Source organism: Pelodiscus sinensis, chromosome 5 (assembly GCF_049634645.1).
Source record: "Pelodiscus sinensis isolate JC-2024 chromosome 5, ASM4963464v1, whole genome shotgun sequence".
In the NCBI taxonomy this organism is placed as follows: domain Eukaryota; kingdom Metazoa; phylum Chordata; order Testudines; family Trionychidae; genus Pelodiscus; species Pelodiscus sinensis.
The window spans coordinates 6,581,841-6,595,043 of record NC_134715.1 but is presented as its reverse complement, the minus strand read 5'-3'; positions in this window follow the sequence as shown (position 1 = coordinate 6,595,043).

Genomic DNA, 13,203 nt, shown 5'->3' with positions numbered 1-13,203 from the left:
TGCACAGGAAGCGAACACTGATTTAAAGACAACTATTGGAAAATTAAATGCATTGGGTTAAACAAGCTTTCTTAATGTTACGACTCCAGATTTTCTTTATGCTTGACAACTTGCTATTTGGAAAGAATAGAAAATATTGTAAAATCAGTAAATATTTATATTAATTAAAATATAATTACAATCTACCGTGTTATTACATTTGAGTAGCAGAACTACATTTTTAAAACATTAGAACTAAGTGCAAAATTGAGCGGAATTAGAAAATTTCTCATTTCAGTAATTTTAAAATGTTTCATTTTTTCCTATTTAATCTTTGTTTAGTTTCATTAGCTTAAATTTCAAACCAAGTCATTTCACACAAAAAACCCAGAATTTTCACTTAAGAAATTTTTGAAACAAAACATTTTGATAATTTAATTTTTTTTCGATTTTTTTTTCAAAATGGGAGATTTGTTGAAACCATGTTTCAAAACAGCTTAGGTTCTGATAAATCAACATTTTTTGTAAAAAAATGTTTTCCTGGAAAATTTCCAACTGGCTCTATTAAGCAAATTTTCATACATGTTTAGCAACATCTGATAGTAGAATCAGGGTTGTGCCCCCAGTCCCTCATATATTTTACATGAACAGTCACATTGACCTTAATGCTAATGTCCATAAAGCTGAGCATTTAGGTTTTTGCAGGATTAGGATCAGAATTTGTATCCTCTTTGGAAATAAAAGTCAAAGGTTGTAGGTTTCCCTTATTTTCCTCCTGTCAGTCTCACTTCTGTGCAATGTTTTGCTACTATGGGGATCTAACTTTTTCCTTTAAAAATGGTAATTATCATCCTCTTCTCCTCCAGGATATCTCTTCATTCATTTTATTTTTACATATGTCCATTTTATTTGTATTTTTGTTTGATTCCTCTTATTTTTGTTATGACTTTATTTCATTCCAGGCTGTTTCAATTAGTGGGGTCTCTGCATCTATTTCCATAGTCTTCTGGACTTTTCCTTTATATACTTCTTTTCAGTTTGCCAGATGTATAGAACAAACAAATCTGCAGTTGTTTTAACTTGTTTCATCCACCCCGACATTTATCTTTAAAATCTGTTTTGGTCTTTTTTCAGTCACCTTGACATTGTTTGATTTCACTTTATTCTCCTGTTATTTCAGTTTTATGTTACTCCTTTTAGGTCACACTCATTTTGCGGGTTTCTTTGTCTTTCATCTCTTTCAACGGGGGATAAAGAGTGACCTGTGCTTTGGCTGGAACCAGTACAAATTAGTGAGAGGACATTCAGTCCTATAATATCTATACCAATTAGATAAGCAGTGTGTTTTAAAGACTTTTCTCTGTCGTCACCAGCGTAGGCTCCTTATAGGTAGGAGGGTGAGCATTCCTGATCTTTACCTGCTCCTTTAAATTGGATGCATGTTTGCCTACTTATGTTCAGATCTCACCAGCATTCACTGATAAAATACTATCATAGTCCAATAATTTCCCAGATGAAGGGTAGAAAGAGGCTGATTTCTAGGTACCTTCTTCATAAACAGTAATTGAAGTTTCCACAGTATGCACATTAGAGACAAGATTTTCAGAAAGAAATACTAGCATGGTGTTGCGCAGTGATCTTGCAATAGCTGGCCACAGAGGTCACAATGAAAGCAGCTGCAGGCTGAGCCTTTTGATATATGTGGCCCTAATTTAGGTGCTTCACTGGGAGCAGTGTTCCCATAAATATTTGTTTCTAATGTGGGTTCAGAACCCTTGAAAATTTACCCTTAGGTGTCAGTTAGCTCATATCTGGATCCAGATCAACATGTAAACTTTCTCAAACCTCGGCAGTAGGCACAGATCAGGTGTATCTCCTCCTGGAATACTAGAAAATCATAGAATCATAGAACACTAGAACTGGAAGGAACCTCGAGAGATCATCAAATCCAGTCACCTGCCCTCATGGCAGGACCAAGCACCGTCTAGATCATCCCTAATAGATGTCTGTCTAACCTGCTCTTAAGTATCTCCAGAGATGGAGATTCCACAACCTCCCTAGGCAACTTATTCCATTGTTTAACCCCCCTGACAGTTAAACCTCCCTTGCTGCAGTTTAAGCCCATTGCTTCTTGTCCTATCTTCAGAGGCCAAGGAGAACAATTTCCCCTCGTCCTTCCTGTCACCTTTTTAGATGCTTGAAAACTACTATCATGTACCCTCTAAGACTTCTCTTTTCCTAACTGAACAAGCCCAATTCCTCCAGCCTTCCCTCATAGCTCATGTTTTCTAGACCTTTAATCATTTTTTTTACTCTTCTCTGGATCTTCTCCAATTCCTCCACATCTTCCTTGAAATGTGGTGCCCAGACTGGAAACAATACTCCAACTGAGGCCTAATTAGCACAGAGAAGAACAGAAAAATGACTTCTTGTGTCTTGCTCACAACACTCCAGTTAATACAGGTTTGCTTTTTTTGCAACAGTTTCACACTGTTGACTCATATTTAGCTTGTGGTCCACTATGACCGCTAGATCTCTTTCTGCAGTACTCCTTCCTAGACAGCCGCTTCCCATTCTGTATTTGTGAAACGGATTGTTCCTTCCTAAGTGGAGTGTTTTGCATTTGTCCTTATTAAACGTCATCCTATTTATCTCAGACCATTTCTCTAGTTTGTCCAGATCATTTTGAATTATGACCCTATCCTCCAAAACACTTGCAACCCCTCCGAGCTTAGTATCATCTGCAAACTTAATAAGCGCACTCTCTGTGCCATCATCTAAATCGCTGATGAAGATATTGAACAAAACTGGTCCCAAAACAGACCCCTGCAGAACCCCACTTGTTACGCCCTCACAGCATGACTGCGAACTGTTAATAACTACTCTCTGAGAACAGTTATCCAGCCTGTTATGCACCCACCTTTTAGTAGCCCCATCAAAGTTGTATTTGCCTCATTTATTGATAAGAAGGTCATGTGAGACCGTGTCAAATGCCTTACTAAATACAGGTATACCATGTCCGCTGCTTCTCCCTTATCTATAAGACTTGTTATCCTATCAAAGAAAACTATCAGATTGGTTTGACAGGATTTGTTTTCTACAAATCCATGCTGGCTGTTACCTATCACCTTATTTTCTTCCAGATACCTGTAGATGAATTCCTTGATTACTTGGCTCAATTATCTTTCCTGGCACAGAAGTTAAACTGACTGGTCTGTAGTTTCCTGGGTTGTTCTTATTTCCCTTTTTATAGATGGGTGTGACAGGGTGATCGAGTCTCGCAGTGGAGAGACGCTCGAGCCCCACACTCCAGCCAGGTGCATCCCAGCACTGTGGTGAGTGCTGCCTGGATTGCGGAAGTGGTGCAGCGCTTGCTCCTAGGCAGCCAGTCCGCTCCCGCAGAGGAAGCTAGGAAGCCGTGGGGAGCGGCATGGCACCAGCACTATCCTGGTGGTCCCAAGCTGGGGGCCAGAGAGTAAGAGCAGCTGAGAGAGCGCCGCAAAGAGAAGGGAGAAGCCTGCACAGGAACCCGGGAAACGAGCTGGCGGACGGTGACTCTCTGGGCAAACAGACGGAGCAGAGAGGCGCAGAGGACTCCAGGGCTGATCACCCACTGAGCTGCATAGCAGAGAGGCATCTGGTAAGACTGTCTCCCAGCGGTGACCCGCTGGACTGACTTGGGGCGCAGATCAGGAAGTGGCCCAGGGTGAGGCATTAAGCCCGTGGGTTGGCATGCTTTGGGAGGTTTCCCTGCCAACCAGGCAGGGGAGCAGCTGTGACCCGACCTTAGGGCCCTAGGCTGGGACCCAGTGGAGAGGGAGGGCCTGGGTCCCCCTACTCCGCCATTGACGGCCAAGGCCAGTGACCAAAGGCGAGTGGGGACTTTTGAACTGCAGAAAGACTAAAAGGGACATTGTGATACAATTGGACCCAGAGGGACTCGAACTGTGGGAGGGCCCCACAAAAGGGTGGTGTCCGCTGGATGTAAGCGGGTAGTTGAAGGCTGCCCAGTCGGGTGAATCGGCCCCGGCACGGACCTAAGGGAGCATGGGGTGCACCAGTTGTGTTCTATTGTTGGAGAGGGTCATACTAATAAACCGGCTGGTGGGGCCCAACCCCCACCGGCCTCCGTGTAACAATGGGCACTATCTTTGCCCTTTTCCAATCTTCTGGAATCTCTCCTGACTTACATGATTTTTTAAAGATGATAGCTAATGGCTCAGATACCTCCTCTATCAGCTCCTTGAGTATTCTAGGATGCATTTCATCAGGCCCTGGTGACATGAAGGCACTTGTTGTTTTTTTATTTTATCTTCTACACCTACCCCCTTTCCACTAGCGTTCACTCTGTTCGGCATCCCTTCATTATCATCTTTCAAATGACAATTTAAAAAAACAAGGAAGTAATTACTCTTTGTGATTATGTCTTTGTACTACCTAAACCTTTTTTCCATAGTGGGATGGGATCAGTTCTATACAGGTAAAGGCCATTCTTAAATGTCAGACAAATCCATAGAATGGTTTTACAACACTTAAGAAAAATATTTTTCACATTATTTCCCTAATCAATGTTAAAACTCTGTTAATAATTTTATTCAAACAAAGCTATTGTCTTTATTACCATACTCATAGACTCATAGACTTTAAGGTCAGAAGGGACCATTATGATCATCTAGTCTGACCCCCTGCACAGTGCAGGCCACAGAATCTCGCCCACCCCTCTTAGAATAATCCTCTCACCTATGTCTCAGATATTGAAGCCTTCAAATACTTTGAAGGCCCCAACATGCAGAGAGTCCTTCAGCTGTGATCTGTGCCCAATGCTACAGAGGAAGGCGAAAAACCTCCAGGGCCTCTGCCAATCTACCCTGGAGGAAAATTCCTTCCTGACCCCAAATATGGCGATACTATTTCTCTAAATTAGACTAACTTAAATCTTAGAAAAACATATAATATCTATAGCTATATACACACATACATATATATTATTCAAGAGATGTAATAATCTAGCACAAAACAATTAAAATAGATTATGTGGCTGTACAAAAAGATTAACATGATTGAGATAAATAAGTGTAGTCCATTTACATAATAAAAAACAAATAATTTTGAATTAGAGAATGGTAATATGTTCTTTATGAAATCCAGTGTACTTTGTTTCACTGATGCAAAATTTAGTGTCTATAGTACAGCTGTTTATTTTCCCCTGATTACCTAAAGATGGTCTATTTACTTAGTTATTGTTCCAAGTTTTACAAAATATATTGTTGTACCAACAAGGAAATAGGATATGCATCCCAATATTTGTTTTGATATTCCTTCACTTATTTTTATTTTCTTAAATAAAAAAAACAGCCATGTTGTTGCTGTTCTTGTCTTAGTATGGAGAAGTCATACAGGCTATCATTTTCATCCTAATGTTTCAGATTTTGGGTGGCAACCTGGACATTTGAAAGGGGACTAATTTTCTGTGTGTGGGTTCTCTGCACTTTATCAAAGTCAAGCCTCTTCAAGATGTTTCAAGTTGTGGTACTCAATAACTAAAACACCTAAAATCATTAGCCATTTTTAAAAAATGTATATGACAAAACACTATCACCATCCAGAAAAACATCACATGGTATATTCCAATTTTTAGCTGCCAACAGTCATCATTGTCAACTTATCTGGTATCTCTGCTAACTGGAAGTTTTAGTGTGACTGATCAGCATAAGTTGGCCAACATTACTAACCTGCTAATTCAAATCTGCTCAACAGAATGCTGTTAAGGAAAAGCAATTTAATTTCCTACTAACTAGCTAAACATTCTTAATTGACTGTTCTCCCAATGTAACTTGTGCTCATGTGTTATATGAGGTCTAAAACAAACAGGGTGAAGAGTGACACCCAATGGTCACATGTATAAAGGATCTACCCTTCTGGCCCATATTATTTTTGTCTTCAGTGGGGTAATTTTTTATTACCTTTGTCTTTTTGTTAAAAAGATGACCCTCAATCAAATGGTATATGCAACACATCATATATATTTCTGAATTTATTACTGGCTATACTTGCCTTTTGCTACACAACAAAAGGATGGAAATTTCTGCCATGTATCACTTTAAAAAGGTAGTTTCTCTCTAGTATTGCAATCAGGTCTCATGTTTAGCACTGTCACGAGAAATTCATAATCCCTATATATAGAAATTTTATCTCTGCTTGTGTTTATATATATATTTATGACATTTCTTTATCTCTGCTAGGTTTTATCAACAGACTAAAATAAATTAAATGGACATCAGCCACAAAAGTGCAGGTCTCCTACTTACACCACTGCTATATGTCTACATGCTGTGTGCAGCAGTGTAGCTACATTGATGCAAAAATACAGTTATTTGTTTTCATTACTGGTGTTCTTTAAGATGTATTGCTCATATCCATTCCACTTAGGTGTGTGTGCTTGCCACATGCAACGGTGCCACAAGTTTTTCCCTCAGCAGTCCCCATAGGGGACTGGCTCTGGTGCCGCCTGGAGTGGTGCCCTCATGGCGTAGTACAAGCGGCACAGCCAGCTCCACCCCCCTCACTCCTTTTTGCCAGAAACTCTGACAATGGGGAAGGAGGGTGGGATGTTGAATGGACAGGAACAACACATCTCAAAGAACACCAGTTACAGAACAGATAACTGTCTTTTCTTCTTCAAGTGATTGCTCATGTCAATTCAATTTAGGTGACTTCAAGCAGAACCCTCTGAGGCAGGAAGGAGTTCATGGACTTATTGTTTGCAATACAGCTCTGCTGAACCGAGCATCATCTCTGGCCTGCTGCATACTGGCATAGTGGGATGTGAGCATGTGTATGGAAGACCCCATCACAACCTTACAAGTGTCCTGGATTGGTATGTGTGCCAGGTATGTGTGCCTGACAATCAGCAGTGGTGGGGTTCCCACCAGGTTGTGACATGCTTGGACGCACGAAGCGATCCAGTGAGAAATCCTCTGTGTGGACACCTCATGGCAAAAGTTGGGTCCTCTTACAGAATGGCTTTGCCTCTTCTAGATAGAAAGCCAATGCCCTCCACTCATCAAGAGCATTATTCTTATGGAGCTTGGGGCAGAAGACCAGAAAGAAGATATCTTGGGCTCGTGAAAAATCAACTCCACCTTCAGAAGGAAGGCCAGGTGAGGTCCTCATGGAAAACAGTATACTGGGGGTTCTGACATTAAGGCATGCAATCTGGAGACCTACCTCGCTTATGTTATTGACACTACGAAGGTGACCTTCTGCAATAAGTGTTGCAGGGAACATGAGGCCATAGTCTCAAAGAGTGGCCTTCTGAATCTAGAAAGAAAGAGGTTGAGAACCCACTGAGGGACTGGAGACCTAAAATGAAAAAAGAGCCTCACAAGGGCCTTCAGGAACCTTGTCGTCATGTCATGGACGGGTGCGGAGGGGTACGACAACTGGCCTTAGCTTGGAATGCAGAAAGCACAAATGGCTGCCAAATACACCCTGACAGAAGAATGTGCAAGTCCTTTTTTCTTCAGATGAAACAGGTAATTTAATATGCCCTGCAGTTCTTAAGTCTGTGAAGGTTAGCATCAGTCTGCTTTGCGAACAGGACTTGCCTTCAAAGGGGAGATCGTCTGCAGATAACCTGCATACGGGCAGCCATCACTATGGTATGAGCAGCAGTATCTGCTGTGTCCGATGCCACCTGTAGTGCTGCCCTGGCCGCCATGGAACCTTTGTCCAAGATCACTCTGAGCTCCTTCCTTGAAGCCTCAGGCCAGTGCACCACCAAGGATAGAAGACTTCTTCATCGCTGGATGAGGCTCTAGTGGAAACCCCTCCACTAGTCCAGGCTTTTCTTTGGGGGTGGCCCTGGCTAGCCCTGTCTTTCCCAGTGGTTGAATGCCTCTGCAAGCAGGGAATTAGGGGCAGGGTGCATATACAGGCACTCATGCCCCTTTCAGGGGACAAAGTACTTGCGTTATGCCCGCTTGAAGATCAGAGGTGGGGAGGATGGACTCTGCCAGGGGCATTTATGATTTTTGCAACCCCCATCATGCAAGGGCAGCGCTACTCTGTGCGGGGCTACTGGACAATAAAGACATTAAAAAGGGAATATGCAGGTTCCTTCATTTCCTCTGCCTGAAGGCTTAAGTTTTCAGCCACTCTCTTTAAAAGCTTTTCATGGGCTTTGCATCATCGACTGGGACTAGTGGAGGGGCTCCCACTAGAGCCTCATCCAGCGATGAAGAAGTCTTCTATCCTTGGTGGTGCACTGGCCTGCTCACCCACTATCTCCTGTGCTAGTGCAGGACTCACTGCCAAGGCCTCTGGAACTGAAGGGGGAATGAGCAGGAGAAAGAGGCTAACAGTCACTCTGATGTCCTAGACACTGAGCAGACCACTTGAGCGGATTGGGAAATCCCCCTATGGATTCCAGGGGTACCATTGTGTAGCCCTAGGTGTCTGAGGCCAATGACCCTGACCAGTGGGTAAGGAACCTTGTTCTGAGCTTAGGATGAAGGTGGAGTGACCACTTCCTTAAGACCATGAGGGCACTGAGCAATGGCTCTGCTCCAACCAGTGCCAGAAGCTCTTGTCTCAGTCAGACTTTGGCAGCCCCAAAAAATGCCATGGTGACCGATAATGGTCAGCTGACCCACGATGGCCACAGAGCTGTGACTGACGCCGAGCGCTTGACTCCTGGTACCAGGACGTAGAGCAGAAGAGGGAGGTGGACAAGGCGTGGCGTGAAGGCAGCCTCAGTAACCAGCGCTGGTCTGAAGAACGGTACTGGTGATGGGTTAACTTCTCCCTGGAGCAGCACTGAGGCCACTGGGGAACTCTTGCTGTGGGATGTGTTCCTCTGCAGATCTGCATCCAATTGCCAGTAGGCCATGCATTGAGGTTCGGAGACCATACAGAACTGGGGAGATTCTGCCTGTCCCAGTCAGAAGTGTGCCAGCTATAAGGGGATGATTGTTGGTGAGATGCCCCCAGCAATGGGGAGCACCCCCTTACAAGGGACTGAGGTGTCCTACCCTGAGATATGGTTTACCCCTGAGATATAGAGACAATGATGACCAGAGAGTGTGGCACTGGAAGCATCATAATGTCCTGAGTCATGTGCAAGGCTTCCGTGTACACGGCACCCAGAAGATCCACACCGCCCTCTGAGGTAGGCAACAGGGAGAAGGCTGGACTACTGCACCTGGCTTGAGGTGGAGAGTACCCGGGATAAGGCTTCTATCTCCCCCAGATTTCTGCTTTCCCTTACAGGACAATGGAGATCTTCCTCTCCCCATCTTGTTAGACTTCTTTGTTGGAGGCACTGAAGGGAACTGGAGCCAGCTTGTGGACAGTACCGGGCGAGAGCAGTGCTCCGAGGTTACAGTGCTCAGTTCTGAGTCAGAGTGCGGCGCCAGCATCAGGATGAGGACAGACTCCATAAAGAGTGCTTTCAAGCAAATTTCTCGCTCTTTTTTTTTGCCTTAGACATGAAGAACCTGCAAATTTTGCAGTTCTCACTGATGTGACCTTTGCCTAAGCACCATAAGCAACTAATGTGTGGATCACTAATGAGCATGGGTCTTTTACACTGATCATGTGGCTTAAAGCCTGATGACCAGAGCATGTCACAACATGAGCCAAAATCCCAAATGGGACCTAACAAGTCTCTATACTAACTAGGGGTAACTACAACTAGAAGAACATATGAAGAGTCCAACAAATTAAAGCAACAGCACTAGCTACACCAGCACAGTTCCAGCAATGTCCCTGGTGGCAAAAAAGTTCTGAGGGTGGGGGGAGCTAGTGGTGCTCCTTATACTGTACCATGTTGGCGCATTCCAGGGGGGCTCCAAAGCCAGTGCCCCATGGGAACTGCTATTGATGGAAAAATGTCTGGCATCAATGCAGGGGGTGAGCATACACTCCTGAGTTGAACAGACGTTGGCAATCGCTCAGAGAAGAATCTCTAATACAGACATGCCCTAAGCTTGGGATAAGAAGTTAATCCATTAAAATACTTAGTATCAGCATGAAGGCTACTTAACCAAGCATACCCTAAACCAAAAGACAATTGGGTTAAAGTCAATGGCAGCTGCAGGTGCTCATTAACTCTATAAGGCAAGAAACTTAATTACTTATAAATGGATTTGAAGGGCCTAACTTCAGGTCCCATGGTTAGAAAATACATTTTAAATACTGAATTTAGTGCTTATGAAATGTGACAACCCTGGAATCTGCCATCTTCTAGACCAGAAACAAACTTCTTCCGGCTCATTGTTCCTGCTTACCTACCCTGATGCTAATCTAGTGATATGGAGTGAAAGAGTAATTAATTTTACAACCAATGCAACAGTCCTGTGGCTTTTTTATGGGGACTACCAACAAAAAAATCCAAGTGGGATGGGGGGTGGAAGTTGTGGTGTGGACACCTGTCTGCTATGCAGTGAATTGAAACCTCCAGCTCATTTCACAAACACCAACATGCAGCTGTCAGATCACTACCGGTCATCTGCTGCTCAACTAGATCCTAAGCCAAAGCCAAATGAAGGCAATAGCAGACTTTCCATCTACTTTCAGTGAGCCTTGAATAAGGCCCTTAACCTTCATTCAAACCATGAAGAGCCAATATTCCATAATATTCCAACATTCCTGCCATGAATTTTCTTAAAATAGGCTAATCACATTTCAAAGATATTCACAGGAGTGAAGACTGAAATGTGTATGTCATACACACAGAGCTTTACAGAAACATACATGCCTGTTTGTACCATCATTCAATATATAGTCACATCTCTAAGGTATAGCTAGTCACTTACAATTTTCCGTTTAATGCACATTCTTGAGTAGCTAGACCCTGACCTTGCAACTTCTTATAGATTCATGGATTCCAAGGCCAGAAGGGACCATTATGATGAGCTAGTATGACCTCCTGAATAACACAGCCCATAGAATTTCAGCCAGTAACTCATTAAGCCTATAACATCTGTTTTAGCTATAACATAATTTCTTGTAAAATATCCAATCTTGATTTAAAAAAAAACTAAGTGAGGTAGAGTCCTTCACATCCCTTGGTAATTTATTCCAACAGTTAATAACCCACATAGTTAAGCATTTGCCCCTTATTTCAAGTTTAAATTTGTCTAGCTTCAACTTCCTGCCATTGAATCTGATGCTTTTGTCTTCGGGATTAAAGAGGCCTCTTATCGGAAGCTAAACCATGTAGCTACATATAAACCATAAATCAATCACCTCTGAACCTTCTCTGGATATGTCAAAGATACTGAATATCTTAAATCTCTTATTGTAACACAGGTTTTCCAGACCTCAGTTCACTCTCATGCGCCTTTCTAATTGTTATCATTCTTTTTAGTGTGAGGACCAGAAGAGTACAGACTACTGACTTCAGTGCTGTTCAGGTACAGCAATTTACCTTGTGCACAACAAATTGGAGGACTGGAACCTCAATCATTACCCTTTCACTAGGGGATTATCTTGGCGTCATATATGGGTCCAGCAGAAATGGAGTTTAGCATGTACTAAATCCCTGTAATTTTCTTCTTTTCATCCACAGAAACACAAAGATAACTTTCCCAGGAGAGTCATCTGCTGAGCACCTGGAACTCTTACATATGGTGCATACAAAAAGTTAGCTATCAAGACTACATAGTATAAATATTACCATATGCAAAAGTCTCTGGCAACAGTACAAGAAATATGAACCACCTAGAGGGGAGGAAACTTTCTGATGCAGCCTCATAAACAAACATAGTAAAACAAGACATGCTAAAAGCACCAGAAAAAACAATACAGATTAATGCACTGAGGCAATTAAAAAACAGCTTAATTAATTAGCATATTACATGTTTCTCAACTCCTGGCTAATCACCCACATGTCTGTTGTCAATGGAAAATCCCTAAAAGATTAAGATGATTTATCTTAGCTTACTTGCACATCAAAAGGAGAAAATGTTAACTTGATATTTTATACTCCTATTTTTTTTAAAAAGCAGTTTCTAACAGAGAGTCCTTTAAATAGCATGTCCTGGAATACTCTTTTTAAAATAAAGGTGTGTGTTGACCCTCTAGATGTTTACAAGAGTCTTTTCAGCAAGAGAGAAGCCCCTATTAAATGTGGCTTCAGTCAACACGCACACTGTGCAGTTTGCCATCTCTAGTTGAAGAAAGAGGAAAACTGACTATTCACAAAGGACTAAGTTGTGATACTCATTCTCCCACTGACTTGTACTTCACTTCATAAATGGTCCCATTGACTTCACTGGATCTATCTGAGCAGCAAGGTACTATTAGGCATGAATGAAGCTACCAGAATCTGGCCCAACTTGAGATCAGATTCACCAAGGTTTGTTGGTTTTTTTTTTTGATCTGAGGAAGTGGGTCTGGCCCACGAAAGCTCATCATCTAATAAACCATCTTGTTAGTCTTTAAAGTGCTACATTGTCCTGCATTTTGTTCTTTTTCAGATAATCTTAAGCAGTAACTCTTAAGCAGTAACTCTAATGTGGGTATAACATTCTCAAACAGAAATGTGATTTTCATGTTAATGGTGTCCCTTTAAAATAAAGAGCACCAGGATTTAAACCTTGACAACTGCTAACCTTATTACAGTCGCTCTCTCTGATTTCACACTTTCACCAGCAGAATTTACCAAGAAATCTGAAATTTGATAGTTACCACTAGGTGGCAACCACACACCCCATGTGCATGGAGACGACCAGCTACCCAGTGACCGAGACCACTACGTGCCTTTAATGTCAGCCAGGAGGGCATCATTTGTTTCCTGAAGCAGGGGGTAAGGACCTCACCACCATGTTTTTCCCTAAGGACAGTTATGCATAATGGCTCTATCCATATTTCACACAGGTGTCCTTGTAGAAAGGATCTTTTGGAGAGGAAAAAATTAATTTGGAGAGAGCCTGTAGAAATGTCATTAAAAAACTAGCATATGGAATGCTCCTGCAGATTAGGAATACTACCACAGGTTAGACTTTCTGTGTAGCATTCAAATCTTATATTAGAAATATGAAGTGTTGTAGATCAAACTACAGATTCTTAAAGGTACACACACCTGTATTATATACTGACAGGGTCACTTCCCTGGTGTGAGAGGTCACGAAGGAACTCCACTTCTCTATCAATCCGTGTGTATACCTACGCAGAAATTCAATTCCAGCTACATTAATTGCGTAGCTGGAGATGATATAC